The sequence below is a fragment of the Poecilia reticulata genome, chromosome 13 (genome assembly GCF_904066995.2).
Source record: "Poecilia reticulata chromosome 13, P_reticulata-male-v2, whole genome shotgun sequence".
Taxonomy (NCBI): domain Eukaryota; kingdom Metazoa; phylum Chordata; class Actinopteri; order Cyprinodontiformes; family Poeciliidae; genus Poecilia; species Poecilia reticulata.
The window spans coordinates 2,355,681-2,369,774 of record NC_088842.1 but is presented as its reverse complement, the minus strand read 5'-3'; the positions used below and the strand labels follow the sequence as shown (position 1 = coordinate 2,369,774).

Sequence of the window (14,094 nt, the reverse complement as noted above, 5' to 3'; positions counted from 1 at the left end):
AGATTTTCCTATTATCCAATAAGGTTCTTGCAGATTATTTAGTTAGTCTCAGACTAAAACATATAATTTAAGAATTAAACATTAAATTCAACCTTGGAGTTTGATTGTTCCGTGTGCATGATTAGGAGGGTGCATATTAGAGTAGGTGATTTCAGCTCACAGGACAGCACATCATCTCCTGAAACCTTTTCTAGCTCTCTGCACCAGGTGACAGCGAGGTATCAGTTATGATGGCACTTTAATTAATTTTGTTTGTCCTGTGGCTGATAGTCATGGACCACTGTGCATCAATGCTGACACTATTGGAACTGATGCACAGCAGCAAGATAGCAGGTATGGTATGCATAGAAGCTGTCAGTCCAGACTTGGCTTGTTGTCATTTGTTCTGCTGTATTTGGCTCGTGAGAATCAGCATTTGTTCTGTCAATATCAAATAAATAATAAATAAAAAGGAAGGAAGAATTAACTTGAGCTGCACAGTGGCACAGTTGGTAGAGCTGTTGCCTTGCAACAAGAAGGTTCTGGGTTCGATTCCCGGCCCCGGTCTTTCTACATGGAGTTTGCATGTTCTCCCTGTGCATGGTGGGTTTTCTCTGGGTACTCTGGTTTCCTCCCACAGTCCAAAAACATGACTGTCAGGTTGACTGGCCTCTCCAAATTGTCCCTAGGTGTGAATGAGTGTGTGTGTGCATGGTTGTGTGTCTCTGTGTTGCCCTGCGACAGACTGGCGACTGGCGGAACGTTGGCTGGAGATGGGCACCAGCACCTCTCCTGACCCCAATAAGGGACAAGGGTGTTAGAAAATGGATGGAAGAATTAACTTAAAAAGGCACAAACCTCGGTTTTCTTAAGTCAATAATTATTTACTCTAGATGTTTTCATTTAAATGTTCAGGTTTACCAAACCCCAACGGAGTTTAGATTGTCATGGCAACATCTGAGTGGCCTACAAGATTTTAGAAACAATTTCCTTTTTGCTACTAAAACATTTGCTGGGTGAAGGTAACATACATTTCCCTCCATTTAAAGTTGAATGTGGAGCCACCTGAAACATGAGTCATTCAACTGCAGATGGTTAGTCAAAGTCCAAATGTCAAGTGAATCGGACAGTTTTACATAGGGCCTTATGAGTTTGCATATAAATATTTTTAAACTTTGATGAACTTATGAATTGTTGCACAGTAGACAAAAAGTCCTCCGTAGCAGTGAAGCTGATTCTACAAACCATCAAGCCACATACTTCATTTTTCCACAAATGACCTTTACAGTTTTTCTGTATCGTTGTTTAGTTTACAGTGCATAATCCATGTGTTTTTGTACAAAAGATTAGATTTGAATCATTTTAAAAGCTTGTAAAGATCAGATGATGTTCATATCATTTTATATATTCTGATTAATAAAACTTTAGAAACGAATGTTGGTGGACTTTCATGACTTAAACATATATGCTATAAAGAACATGAAACATGACTCAAATACAAAAGACTCAACACAATGGCATAGTCCTTCAAAGTCAGCACACATAAATCCAATGGAAGCTGAAGTTGGACCAGCCTCTGCAAGTACAAATCACAAACTGGGTCAAAAATATAAAACTTAGGTTTAAGGTTGGAACGCTTAACACAAGGGATGAAGATGAACTGGTAAAGGGACACTGCACAGAAAAACAACCAAAGGAAGTCAGTGAGAGACAGGTCGATGACATGAGGGTGTAGCAGAGGCTGACTGTAGGAAAGAATCTCATGTGATCTGAAACAAGACAAGAAATTAGTGCACAAAATAAAATGGGAGGTTCAAATGAACAGAAAACCAGATAAACAGCTTTAAAACACTCGTCCAGCAGATGACTCATTGAACTGCCTGTCTCAAATGTCATCATCTACAATATGTCTTAAAATCTATTGCATATAATTGCTTGAAATTGGTTTATAAGTGGATAACTGTTCAAGTTAAGAAACCTAATGTCAGAACGGTTTTATAGCTGGTTATTTATGGAATAAATTAGATATGAACTGGAACTGCTTGTTTGTATGTCACGTTTGTTTACGTGACTTTTGGTCAGAGTCAGAATTACTGTAAAAAAAAAACAAAACACTACTGAACTGAAATTTGCGTTCATTTCATTTTTGAGTTGTAACAAATTTTAAAAAATCTAAAAATGCAATACATGTTGGTATAAATATGACCGTAGCTACAAAATTATAAAAAATACCCCTGAAATTTAAAGATTAATCAATAAGTTTTGTTTTGATTCAGATTTTCCTAATCACGTTTGTTTTATAACTGAGCCTTGCAAAAGTATTCATTTTCTTGGATGTTCTATATTTTGACACATTGCATTCACAAGTATGATTTTTAAATAGTTTTTTTTTTAAAAATGGTGCGTCCCTTATCCTGACCCTCTGAGGCCACCGTATATAGAGATTTGTTTAAATTACTTACATTTAATCAGATTTGACAGATGGCAGTGATTTTCCAGTCTTGCCACAAATTCTACATTTGATTTAGGTCTTGAGTCTGACTGGCCCTTCCAGCAGTAGATCTGCTGTTGTCTCTGAGATCATTGTTCTCATACAAGGGTTTGAGCTAATCCTTCTATTGTGGCTTCCTCTGTGTGTCTGGGCTCGTTGCTCAGCTGAAAGGTGAGACTCGTTGCCAGTCTCGTCTCTTGCAGCCTCTAACAGGATTTCTTCCAGGATTGCCTGTATTTATCTTCATCCACCTTCAGGTCCGACCAGCCTCTTTGTCCTTGCTGAAGAAAAGTGTCCCCCCAATCAGTTTTTGCTTTCCTCCAAATACATTGTTTTTTTTTGTGGCCTGTATTAAACTGCCAGGAAGACTTCTTACGGCTTTTTTCAACAACTGCTGTCATAGCAGAACTGTAGAGTGCACAGCTAATAGATTTTCTGAGGCTAAGGTCTCTTTGTTCTGTGTGTCGTCCTCAGTTGTCTATGTTTTGGTAGGTTTGTAGCTGTTTTTAAAATATATTTAATAAGAAAACACTGTCTTAAATTTGTCTGTCTCTGCCCGTCCGTCTGAGTCAGATTTAGATTCAAAATAATACCCATTCAACCTAGAACTTTGTATCTGATAGAAATTTCTCCCAAAACATATTAAGACAAAGCAGGAGTGTTAGCTCGGGAGAATATTGTTCTTCTGTTTTTATATACATTTTAGAAATTCAACCTGGAGTGACTCACAACGACTCACAAAGAAAAAGATGCAATTACAAAGTTTTATTTGACACGAATGAATTAAGGTTTTGGCACTTGGACCTCAACTCTGTAAATTGCAATAAGCTTTGATGATCAGTTTAGAATAAGGATTAAGGACGTTTCCTCCCTGGAGCCCGGACATTGGTGGTGGAGGCCATACATTCTGATGCTGATAGGCTCTGGTAGACGTGCATGACAGCCTGACTGGATGATGCAGACGAGGCTGAAGCTTCTTCCAGTTTGAATTTATGCCTAGGCTTCATTTCAAATTAAGAATTGTGTTTCTACTCAGTTTGAGCTTTTCTGCATCCTGCCTCACTTAACAGTTTCCTTCCTAACCCTTTTGAAAGGCACTTCTATTACTTTCTCATTTGATTTTCAGATGATGAATATGTAGTGATATGAAGAATATTAATTTGTTCATAAACATAAATTCTTAAGTTGTGACTGGATGTTAAAAAAGTCCACCTCATATGAAATATGTCCTTCAGAAGCCAGTAGGTCTCTGCTCTGGAGAAATGGATGCAGTGAGAGCAGAGCCACATGCTTCAGCACTACTTTGATTATTCATAGAAAATGCAGACTAGGGACTGTGGGACTGAAATGCAAGTGGGTGAAGAAACTGAAAAGCCGGAAAGTAGAGGGGGGAGAAAAAGAGTTGGGGCACCGGTGTAAATAAATAAACAAATAAATAATAAACAATCACAGCACCCCTCGCTGCACACACAGCAAGGAACCAATCAGGATCCTAGCAGAACGCACTGGAAATTGTGTGTAATGAGTGGGAAAAGATTAGAGGGAGCTCTTGCTAGGCTGTAAATTGACATTAGTAAAAGAAAACTCTTTTACTGGGGATGTGGGGGAGGCACAGTCTGATTTAGACAGCAGCAGAAGGAGGATGGGGTGGGAACAAACACTGAGACCTGGAATGAAATGAGTAAAGACTCAAAGATAATAGCTGAAGTGGTGTGTTGTTGTTGCTGTGTGCTGCTGGAAGAGAGCTACATGCATGCTCTCTGGCATGTAAATACATTTAAAAATCCCATTTTAAAATCTATTTGCAATTTGAAATTATTAGAAATTGGATTTAGTGAATCTTTAAAATGGTGAATACAGTTGTATATTTTAATATAATGGATGTTACACAGAAGCCTGTTGAAAGCATTAAGGAGTGAAATGCTTGTCTGTGTTAATGGTAACAACAAAAACATTGTTTCACAGTTTTCTATGAATTCTTCAGTCCATAAGGGCAAATGTTGAAACTTTAATTAGTGCTTCCTGTAAATGCCAGAGCAACAACACCGTAAAAATGGAAATGAAAAGAGAATAATGGAAAGAAATATGTGGCTGTGGAGTTTTCTAGCACTGTCGTCTTGCAGCAACAGGAGGTCTGAATCCCGGTCTACTGCAGATTTTTTTCATGTTCTCTATTCAACCCAAAAACAAGCATGTCTGATACACACCAGACATGTGAGTGTGTAGGTGTGCGTGTGTGTGTGTGAGATTGTTAGTCCTGCATATCTCTGTGTAGCCCTGTCATGGACTGGTGAGCTGGCTAGGTTGCACAACAGCTATAAGCATCAGGACCCCACAATCCTTGATGCATTAACAGCTTTATATAATTGATGGGTGGATATATGGATACTTCAGAATTAGACACGCTATTAAATCATAAAGGAGGCAGGGGGGTATTATGTAACTTTTAAGTTAATCAAAAACATACATGGAGTATTAGTTTGAGTCTTTCATTTATTTGAATCGTTGAATCTTCTGTGGCAGCCATTTGGGGTGCCTAAACGCTTGCTCATACAAAGTGCTTCCTAATTCCCCAGAGCTCGTTCTTGGAGCACCCTGCCCCCGTACCCTGCGCCCCACCCCCACTATTCAGTCCATGCCAAAAAAGATTCTCAAATAAATTGCAAACACACAAGCAAGCAATAAATTCTTAACACAAGAAAATGTTATGGGGAAACACTCACAAGTTTGAGCGCGATTGCAAGGCTTCAAATGTCACCACCTTCACCGTCGATACAAGCATGGATGTGTGATTCATAAAAATTGACACACGCTACATGTTACCTATTGTGCAGATTAAAAATATTGAAGCAGTGTAATTAAACAGTTAGCCACAATCCTAGTTTGACCTAAAATATTTTGTCTGGTTTCTATACCAAACCTGTTAGTTTAAGTACCAGCACTGTGCAGAAAATGAACCCCGAAAACAAACCAAGCAGTTCTGTGACTCCAGACCTGAGATTAAATTTGTCAACAGATATATATATATATATATATATATATATCTCAGTGACGTGCGGTGAGGTTCATTGCTGGTGAGGCACTGACTTGTGACTTAGACACCATCCATGTTATTGGACCTACGGAAATTTCGCGCATGCGCACAACGCTGTGGGGCAAAAAGACTAATCTTTTACATGTCATCTATAGCCGCGTTAACTCAGTGAAACTCAAAAATGTAGGTATTAATTTCGTGCTATTTTCCACAGCAAAGTGATCTGTTATCGCCAAGCTACGCAAACTCGTTGCCATAGCAACTGACAACAATGCCATGTTTTAGGATTTAACACCAAAAAACATTTATGAATTTTGCACACAGAACAGAACATTTAGTTTGTTGTTGTAGTATGTTTTAGGCTTAATGTTTTATTAATAAATAATTGCTGTGGTATATATATATATATATCTGTCAGAAATCTGAACCTGAATCTGAATCTGACCACTGATTTTTCTCTAGTTTTCTGATACTAAAGCGCAGCAACAGCTTTCACTAAACAGTAGTTAGTGACATGCAGGAGAAGGGGAACATGTTGACATTGTGACACCTGCCCTCCATTTTTACTGATTGTACCATTTATACCATTGAGATAATAACAGCTGAAACATGGCAACGTTGTTATTATTCCGATAGAATGAAGGAGTGGAGGACAGGTTTGAACGAAATATGAATATCGCCTTATGACTTTTCATGATTTATTCCCCTTCATTCCTTCTTTATTCTCTATATTTCCAAAGTTTGATCTTTCTTTCTCTCCTTTCACTATTGCACTCTCTTCTCTTTCTTTCCACACCCCCAACCCCCTCTCACCCTTTAACCCCCTCCTCCTTTTTCTTTCTGGTTAATTTAAAATTTGTCAGACGCTTGCGTCTTCTGGATGGCTGGCCTTTGATATTCTGTGAGCTCCATTTGGCACAAACAAGCCTCTGGCCCCGGTGCATCCTGCTGACTGCTGCACTAGTGGCGGGCCCCCGCCATTTATCTTAGCACCGGCCACCCAACGCTTACTCATTACAGGAGCCTCAGCACCAGCTTAACCCCCACCTCTCTGCCAACTGTGTCCATACAAACACACTGAAAACAGCCAAACTATGTGTGTGCACATAAACATAAGCAAATGCATATCAGCAAACACATTCATACCCCATGGATACATGTTGAGGAGCACAGGGAGGGCATGCTTGCAAATCCAGAAACATGCACACATTTGGTGATCACTGACCATGCTCGCAGCTCCCACCCATGGATGTAATGAGCACATCTTAGTATGTTTTAAAACCTTCTTTCTGATTGCCTTTGCTCACATCCTCTGCATGCTAAACACACTGCATGTCCTCTTGTTTTGTACCAAACTTTGCTGTGCCTTCTATTTAAGTACAGTATGTCTCTGATTTCAGCTTCCTGCTCTGTGTTTTTATTATGAAGACATGAGGAACTGATAAAAGTTTTAACATAGTTCCCACCCGTTTTAACATAGTTCCCGCTTTCTGAAAGCAAAGAACTGCAGAATTCAAAACTTGTTGAATGCTTTCTTCTGGATGTTGTTTTACAAATGTATCCTTTGATTTATGTAGCTACATTTTATTACTGAAGATGTAACATTTTTTCCAGGTCTGGCTCCTGGAGGGTACTCATCTCTTACTGTGATTAGCCATTCATTGAAATTGTTGCTCTTAATTTGATCCATCCTCAGAGTCCAAACAGAACTGAAACCCCTCCATCATGATCGGGTGGCAAATCTTCAAAAGGGGCATCAGATAAATAAGTCAGAGAGAACATTAATCACTACATACATAGTTGATTGCAGAACAATGAAGCTGTGAAAATTTCATGTTGAATCAGAGAGAAGGGATAATATTACTTGATTAACATATTACTTTTTAATATCCAACCAAATGATTCAATTGTATTTAGTTTTGATTCCACCATTCTTTCACTATAATTTATTTGAAATATCCATAGCATCTATTCTGCTTTTCCTTAGGTGACCAATTTAGTTTTAAGTTCTATGTATGTTATAATACTCACAAATTAACGGGACTGCAGTAAAATGCAAAACTAACTTTAGCAATTTGTGAAATATATTTAACACCTTTACTAAAGGGATGGCAGAACTAGTTCAGAACTGGTTCTTTCATCCTCCTGCAATATCAGTAGAGTTTAATAGTTGAAAAAAATCCTTGCCGTCCAGATTGTCCTTATTGTCCTGCAACCCACAAAAAATGTTAAACATTCCTTTTTCCTCTGATTGCTCAGCATTTCTTTAGCTTGTTTTTTACAGAAAATATGTGAGTTTAAATGCGGGTGCGCCGCGCGTTACTCGATTGATTTTTACCCAGAAAGTCGTTAGTGAAACGGTCACTGGGACTGACTAGTATATATTCCATTGAGGGAAAGTAACTTTAACATATTCCTCATATGTTAACATAAAGGCTCGTTTTGAAGTATAAGCTGCTACTTTCTTACAGGCATTGCTTAGAAGAATTCGACCGTTCATAACAAACACGTGTGTTCATCTGCTCTACCGCTAGCAAACAACCAACGTACTGATTAAATAACATAAAAGTCAAGCAGTTCCCTAAAAGTCCAACAGATGGCAGCAATGCGCCATCAAAACACCCACAGTTTATAGGACACATTTCCTGCTAAAGAGCCCCCTGGTGGTGGAAGAAAAATACACATGTAAACCGGAAAATACAATATATATGAATTTATGAAAAAAAATATGAATACTCACTGGTATTGTAGTTTGGGGATCACTGGTCTAGACATTCACAACAAAACCCTCAAATCAAATTCATTGTCAAATATTGATTTGTTTCCACTAGTTTCTGGCTCATGTACATGTCACAAAGAGACAAGCGTGCACGCACACAAACGAAACACACACATCTTTTTTTATTTTTCTGCTTTTATTGTGCTTCCTTTCAGACAATGGGGCTGGGGGTAATTTTGACAACACAGTGAAGCTTTAAGTCTGGCAGAAAATAGACATTGACCCGTTATCACAGTCCTCTCTGTCAGAAACCGTTGCAGCCAAAAATGAGTGTGAACAGCTGGGAGTGCACCAGGTTTCTGTGGTCTAGTGTGAAAAGCTTCTGTAATTTTTCCATGTCACCTGTTGGAAATGGTAAATAATCACAAACTGGAATTGAACAAAGCTTAAAGCAGAATTAAGCAACATCTCAAGTTTTGTGTGTTTTGGTTTTGCTTTTCATTTTATTTTAGTTAAATTTTTGCTTTACTTGTTACTGGGATCTTGTTGGATCTTTTTTTTTTATTTCAACACCCTCGTAGTGTTCCCAGCTACCTGGTTATTCTATGTCTAGTTACATTTTAGTGTCTGAGTCTACTCTATACTTTAGTGATTTCTAGTTAGGTTTATTTCTATATCTAGCCCTTATGGTTGTTTTTAATTTCTTTGTTCGTCAGTTTGTATTAGATCTGTTCTACGTTTTCTCCTTGTGTCTCTTCATCATGTTTCTTTCATCCAAGTTATTTTCTAGTGTTTGTGTTATTTATTTATCCTGCATGTTTTAGTTTCCTCCCTTGTGGAAGTAACAACCTTTTCAGCAGGCCAATGTTCTTCTTAGGCCATCATTGGATCCAGGTGCGCTAAACCAGGGAGAGAACTAAAACATGCAGGATGCCGGGCCTCCAGGTCCCACTTTGGGCACCACTGATCTAGGTCTTATGCTTAAGTACAGAATTACTCTTACTTATTTTTGGGTTCTCTAACCACCTCTGAAAGTTAAAAAAAACTGATCAACTAATCCTACAGGATATTTAGGTTGACACTAAGTACCCCAACAAGCACGTCAGGACTTTAGAAAGCAGTTTTTAGTCAAATATGGCAATCAAATAATGGAAGGTTACCCTTCACCCAGCAAAGAGAAAAAAAAACTTTCCTTCATTTCTTTTGAAAATAATTTTTATTTAACCCCTTAACTGTCACCATCAAAACAGTTACATGTTCTCCAATGTTTGCATGAGGACACCGGTATCCTTTTAATGGTGAAATGGGTTTTAATATATCAGTTTGAGGAAGCAACACAGTAGCCTATAGGCTGTTCCCCATATCAGTATATGGGCAGATATTTTAGCTAGCTTAACCTGGAGTTTCCCTTTTAATATCCGTTGATAGGCACGTTTCCAGAAGGGATGGGTGTCTATTAAAGTGATTCATGTCCCGTCGTACCATGAAGCGTCCCCGAGCCTCCTGCCCTGGTGACATTCAAAAATGACAGCACAGACTCAGGTACACAGACAAAAGTTCATGTGTGTGTGCAAACAACCCCTTAAATATAACACACACACTCACACACCCACACACACATAAAACTAAGATTCCCTCAGCCCCTCCCATCAGACAAGTGAAGCCTTTTAATTATCTGCTGATTACCTGTTAGATCACCTTAGCTAATGGAGAGCAGCTCCCCAGGGAGCCATCCAATCCAACTCTCATCTCACACAATGGGCTCCTCTTCACTGGAGAGAGTAGACTTGATGTGTGTGAGCGTGTGTGTGTGTGTGTGTGTGAGTTAGAGAGAGAGAGGGAGATAGACAAAGAGTCCCTTTGAGGCAGATGCTGAGATTAGTCCTGAAAATAGCCGTCTATTTATTCTTTCATACACTAGATTACCATCAGACCCTGCTCCACATGCAGACACAAACTCACTTCTATGGAGTCGGGTTTTTGAAGCAGACGTCTATTTTCATCAAAGTTGAGGCTTGACAGCCAGCAGTCCAGACTTTTCACCTAAAACATGTTGCCTTCACTTGATATGCGTTTTCTCTATAATTACTCATGAATACATTGTTTTGCAGGTTTCTCTAGTATTCTCTAGTCAATAAAATTAAAAACTCCTAGAACTCTAAACAAATGTACCAAACTCTACCAAGCCAAACTCTAGAAAAAAGGATAAAACTCAAAATAGAAACTTTTGGACATAAACAAAAAATCTCACAACTGAATATCATTTTCATTCACTCACTCATAACAACGGTTGTTATTTAGTCACCAGAGAAACTGCTCAGTGAATTTGTATTTATTTAAAGGGGACATTGCACATTGATAATTGGTGTTTCAGGCTATGATGTAAATGTGCCATATTTAGCCACAGAGGCTAATTTTCATCTGCAGTCCCTGGTGGGTTTTGTGGCATAGAATAAAACATTCAGTTAGATGATTGGTAAACTAGAAAATACACAACATTTCAAAATAAAAATCAAAAACACATTGCCCATGTACCACAATCACTTATGATCACACATTTATAATTATTAATTACCAACCTCTCTTTTATGGATTAAGGAAACTGCTTAAATTGTAATGTTTCTCAATTGTTAATACAGTGTTCTAAGTGTCAGGGGATGATTATTAGATACTTGTGGAGAGTTTGGTTAATAATTTAGTGGTGGAGCAGACAGACTCCACGTCTGTCTCCACCATTTAAGTAAAACATACTAAAAAGTATGTTTTAAGTACTTAGCTAAGTATGTTTTAAGTATAATCTTAAAACATACTTAGCTAAGTATAAGTATGTTTTAAGATTATACTTATACTTAGCTAAAACTCTGCAGTAATGCTACAAAGGTTTTTGTAATCTAATAGTTTTAAAGCTTGTTTATTCCGTCTTCTATTGATTGTAATATAGTCCTTCCTGCTTGTGTCCAACTGGTTATACAGTTATTCATAACTTTTAGTTTTCCATCCTGACTCTTTGAGGTGTCCATCAAATCAGCCAAGGTCCATCAGCGCTTCTCTCTACCCCACTGTCACCATTTCTTTTAGTCTAGCTGTATTTTTTTGTTTCATGAATAGAATTCCCATCTTCTAAGTTAAGTTATTTCAGTTAAGTTATATCAATGCTCTACGATACCAGTCGGCTTTGAGGAAACATTGGTATGCAAGTCTTTTATAATAATTAATTTTATTTTATGTGTTGAATCATGTCTTTGTGGACCATGAGTCTGTTGCAATCAATCAATCAATCAATCAATCAATCAATCAATCAATCAATCAATCAATCAATCAATCAATCAATCAATCAATCAATCAATCAATCAATCAAAGAGTGACTAGACACATTTCTTTGTCATTTACACATGTATTATACCCAACAATACTAAAACAAACTTTTAGAATTGAATTGAATCAATATAATTGGTTTATTGAAACATTACAAACATTTTTCAAACATTTATTTGGGTCCATTTTACTCCATGTTGTCAGTGTAGAAAGAACCTCATTTTAACAGAATAAAAGAGATTTGAATACATTACTTAAATTTCAATGATTTGTATTTCACTTTCTCAAATATGATCATTTTACTCATGTGACTTTAAAGAAATAAAAATTTGTAAATTAACATTTGGTGTGGAAGAAAAACAATGTTATCTTTTGATGATTTCATAATTGTTTGTAACATAAGGAAGTTATTTTTTAAATGGATGAATATACTGTATTAACCCCAGAAGAAAATTTGCAATCTGCTTTATCTGCTTAAGCTTCAAGTGTATTTAAAAAAATCACCATCTCTAGAATCAAAATAAAATAGTTTTTTCTTGTTTTGTTGGGTTCTAATCGTTATACTTAATATCTGTCAACAATTATATTTTTCAATGTAATTTTTAAAATGATTATTTTTTACTACACAGCGTTTAGTATTATTTTTGAAAACCATTTACATTCCTGTTGAATCCTGAGTTGCCCTGTCCTCTGCTGAACAGTATTTACTGATCAGCTTTGTTGTGGTGCTTTGATGAAGATTGATTATCCTGGCTACTGGTCAGTGCCTTGGTCTGAAATAATTAAAAGACTTAAGAATTAAGAGGCTTTTTCAATTTAGTTCAATTCAGTTTAGCAATAATTCATAGTAAATGTCATCTGAAGGCGCTTGACAGAAAAGACCTCTTCAACCCAAACATTTAGACAGATTCCATGTCAATTCCACACATTCCAAATTGTTCCCTAGTTATGAAACAATGCAGTAATGTTCAGTCCTCTTAATACTGTTAATAAACTGTAACCTAAATGTTCATGCAGTGACATTAAATACTGATGTTATAAAAGAGGAGGCAGAATTAGGAGTTTTAATACAGGAATCAGTTTGCATTGAGTAAAGTGCAGAGTAGAGCTTAACTGCAATGTTTGTTGTTTGGAACCAAAAAAATGAAGGAAGTCGATGAAGTTTAGTCCCAGACATAATGTGTCCCTTTGCAGGCCTGGCGGCATGGGCGGGCATTGGGGGACATTGCCAGCCCACAGAGTCAGCCGTCCCCCCCCCCCCACCCGGACTGGAAACTCTTTGTTGTTTTTACCTTAGAATGGCCAACTCTCTGTTATTCCTATATCAATTTGATACAGTAGGAGCTTCCGCACTTCCCATATCTGTGTCCTCTGTCAGCTTTTTCAGCAGTTAAAACTGTTTTTCCGAGCCGCCTTCAAACGCAGCATGAACGCTGAGAAGCTCCCGCTGGGTGTGCAGGATCGAAGGAGACCTGCTGCTGCTGTGCAGAGTTACACAGGTGTGTGTTAGAATCATGACAGCAAACCAGCAAAACACAAAGAACTTTGCACAGTTTTCCCCCAAACTAACCGACTGAGTTGAGTAAAGCTGTTGGATGCAGGTAATGTTAGCTAAAAGATGACTCTAATACAGCACCTTAAGCTTGTTAACAAGTAGCCTGTAGGCTACTGATGTTGTTGTCTATGTTCAGCTACGTAGATTCATTTTGCCCCCCCAAAATAAGTCGATGCCCCCCCCACCCCCCCTTCTTAAACTCGTCTGGAGCCGGGGCCACCCGTGTAGCTTCTCTGCAAAGGGCAACTTTAAGGATGAATAAAATAACATTCAGGTTGTGAAAAACCAGTTAGCATTCATTAACTGGTTTTTGTGTCAAATATACACAACTACGTGTTGATCTTTGGTTATTGACTTGACTATGAAGACTATGAGGTAAACCAAAAACAAACCACTATTTACATATTACGGTCATTAACCATAGACTTATGGTATTGTTTGCAGATAATACTAGACCTCCAAATGACAACATAAATTGTCAGTCCATAATGAGGGGTCTGCTTGCACTAGAGTAGCTTTATTGTTGAAACAAGCCAAATATTTCGCCAGGCTCTAACTCAGTGTTTCTCAACCTTTTTTGGATCAGTGCCCCCCACCAAAGAATTTGCAGGCTACTTTGCACTGACCATTATTTTATCATTAATATTACTATCACTATTGTAGATGTTTTGATTTTTATGCTTGTTTCTGTATTTATCATCAAAAATAATTTCCCAGAGAACAAAAACGCCATGGGAATAGAAATTATTTTCACAGGTGTCTTATGAAAAATGCAATGAACATTCAAATTAAAATTGGTAGGTCTAACAGCAGCCAATCAGAGTGGAAAAAATATTCTTATTTTGTGCCATTTTCTAGTTGTTAAATATTCCACAAAATGACCAGATAAAAGATGTTCAACATGCCAGTTTAAACTTTGAACTATTTGCAAAACGACTGAGCTCTGCAACATTAAAACATGGATAGAACTGTAACTACATTAATCATAGCTCTTCTTCTCT

General features: G+C 37.6%; 1 long non-coding RNA gene across 1 annotated transcript; it reads right to left on the bottom strand.

Annotated features, from left to right (window-relative positions):
- Window positions 1-9,510: 9,510 nt before the first annotated feature.
- LOC103474326 (uncharacterized) lies at window positions 9,511-10,439 on the bottom strand. Its single transcript, XR_535152.2, has 3 exons — window positions 10,186-10,439; window positions 9,910-10,009; window positions 9,511-9,731 (listed from the first exon to the last, which is right to left on the bottom strand). It is a non-coding gene; the product is annotated as an uncharacterized LOC103474326 (long non-coding RNA).
- Between the last annotated feature and the right edge of the window lie 3,655 nt (window positions 10,440-14,094).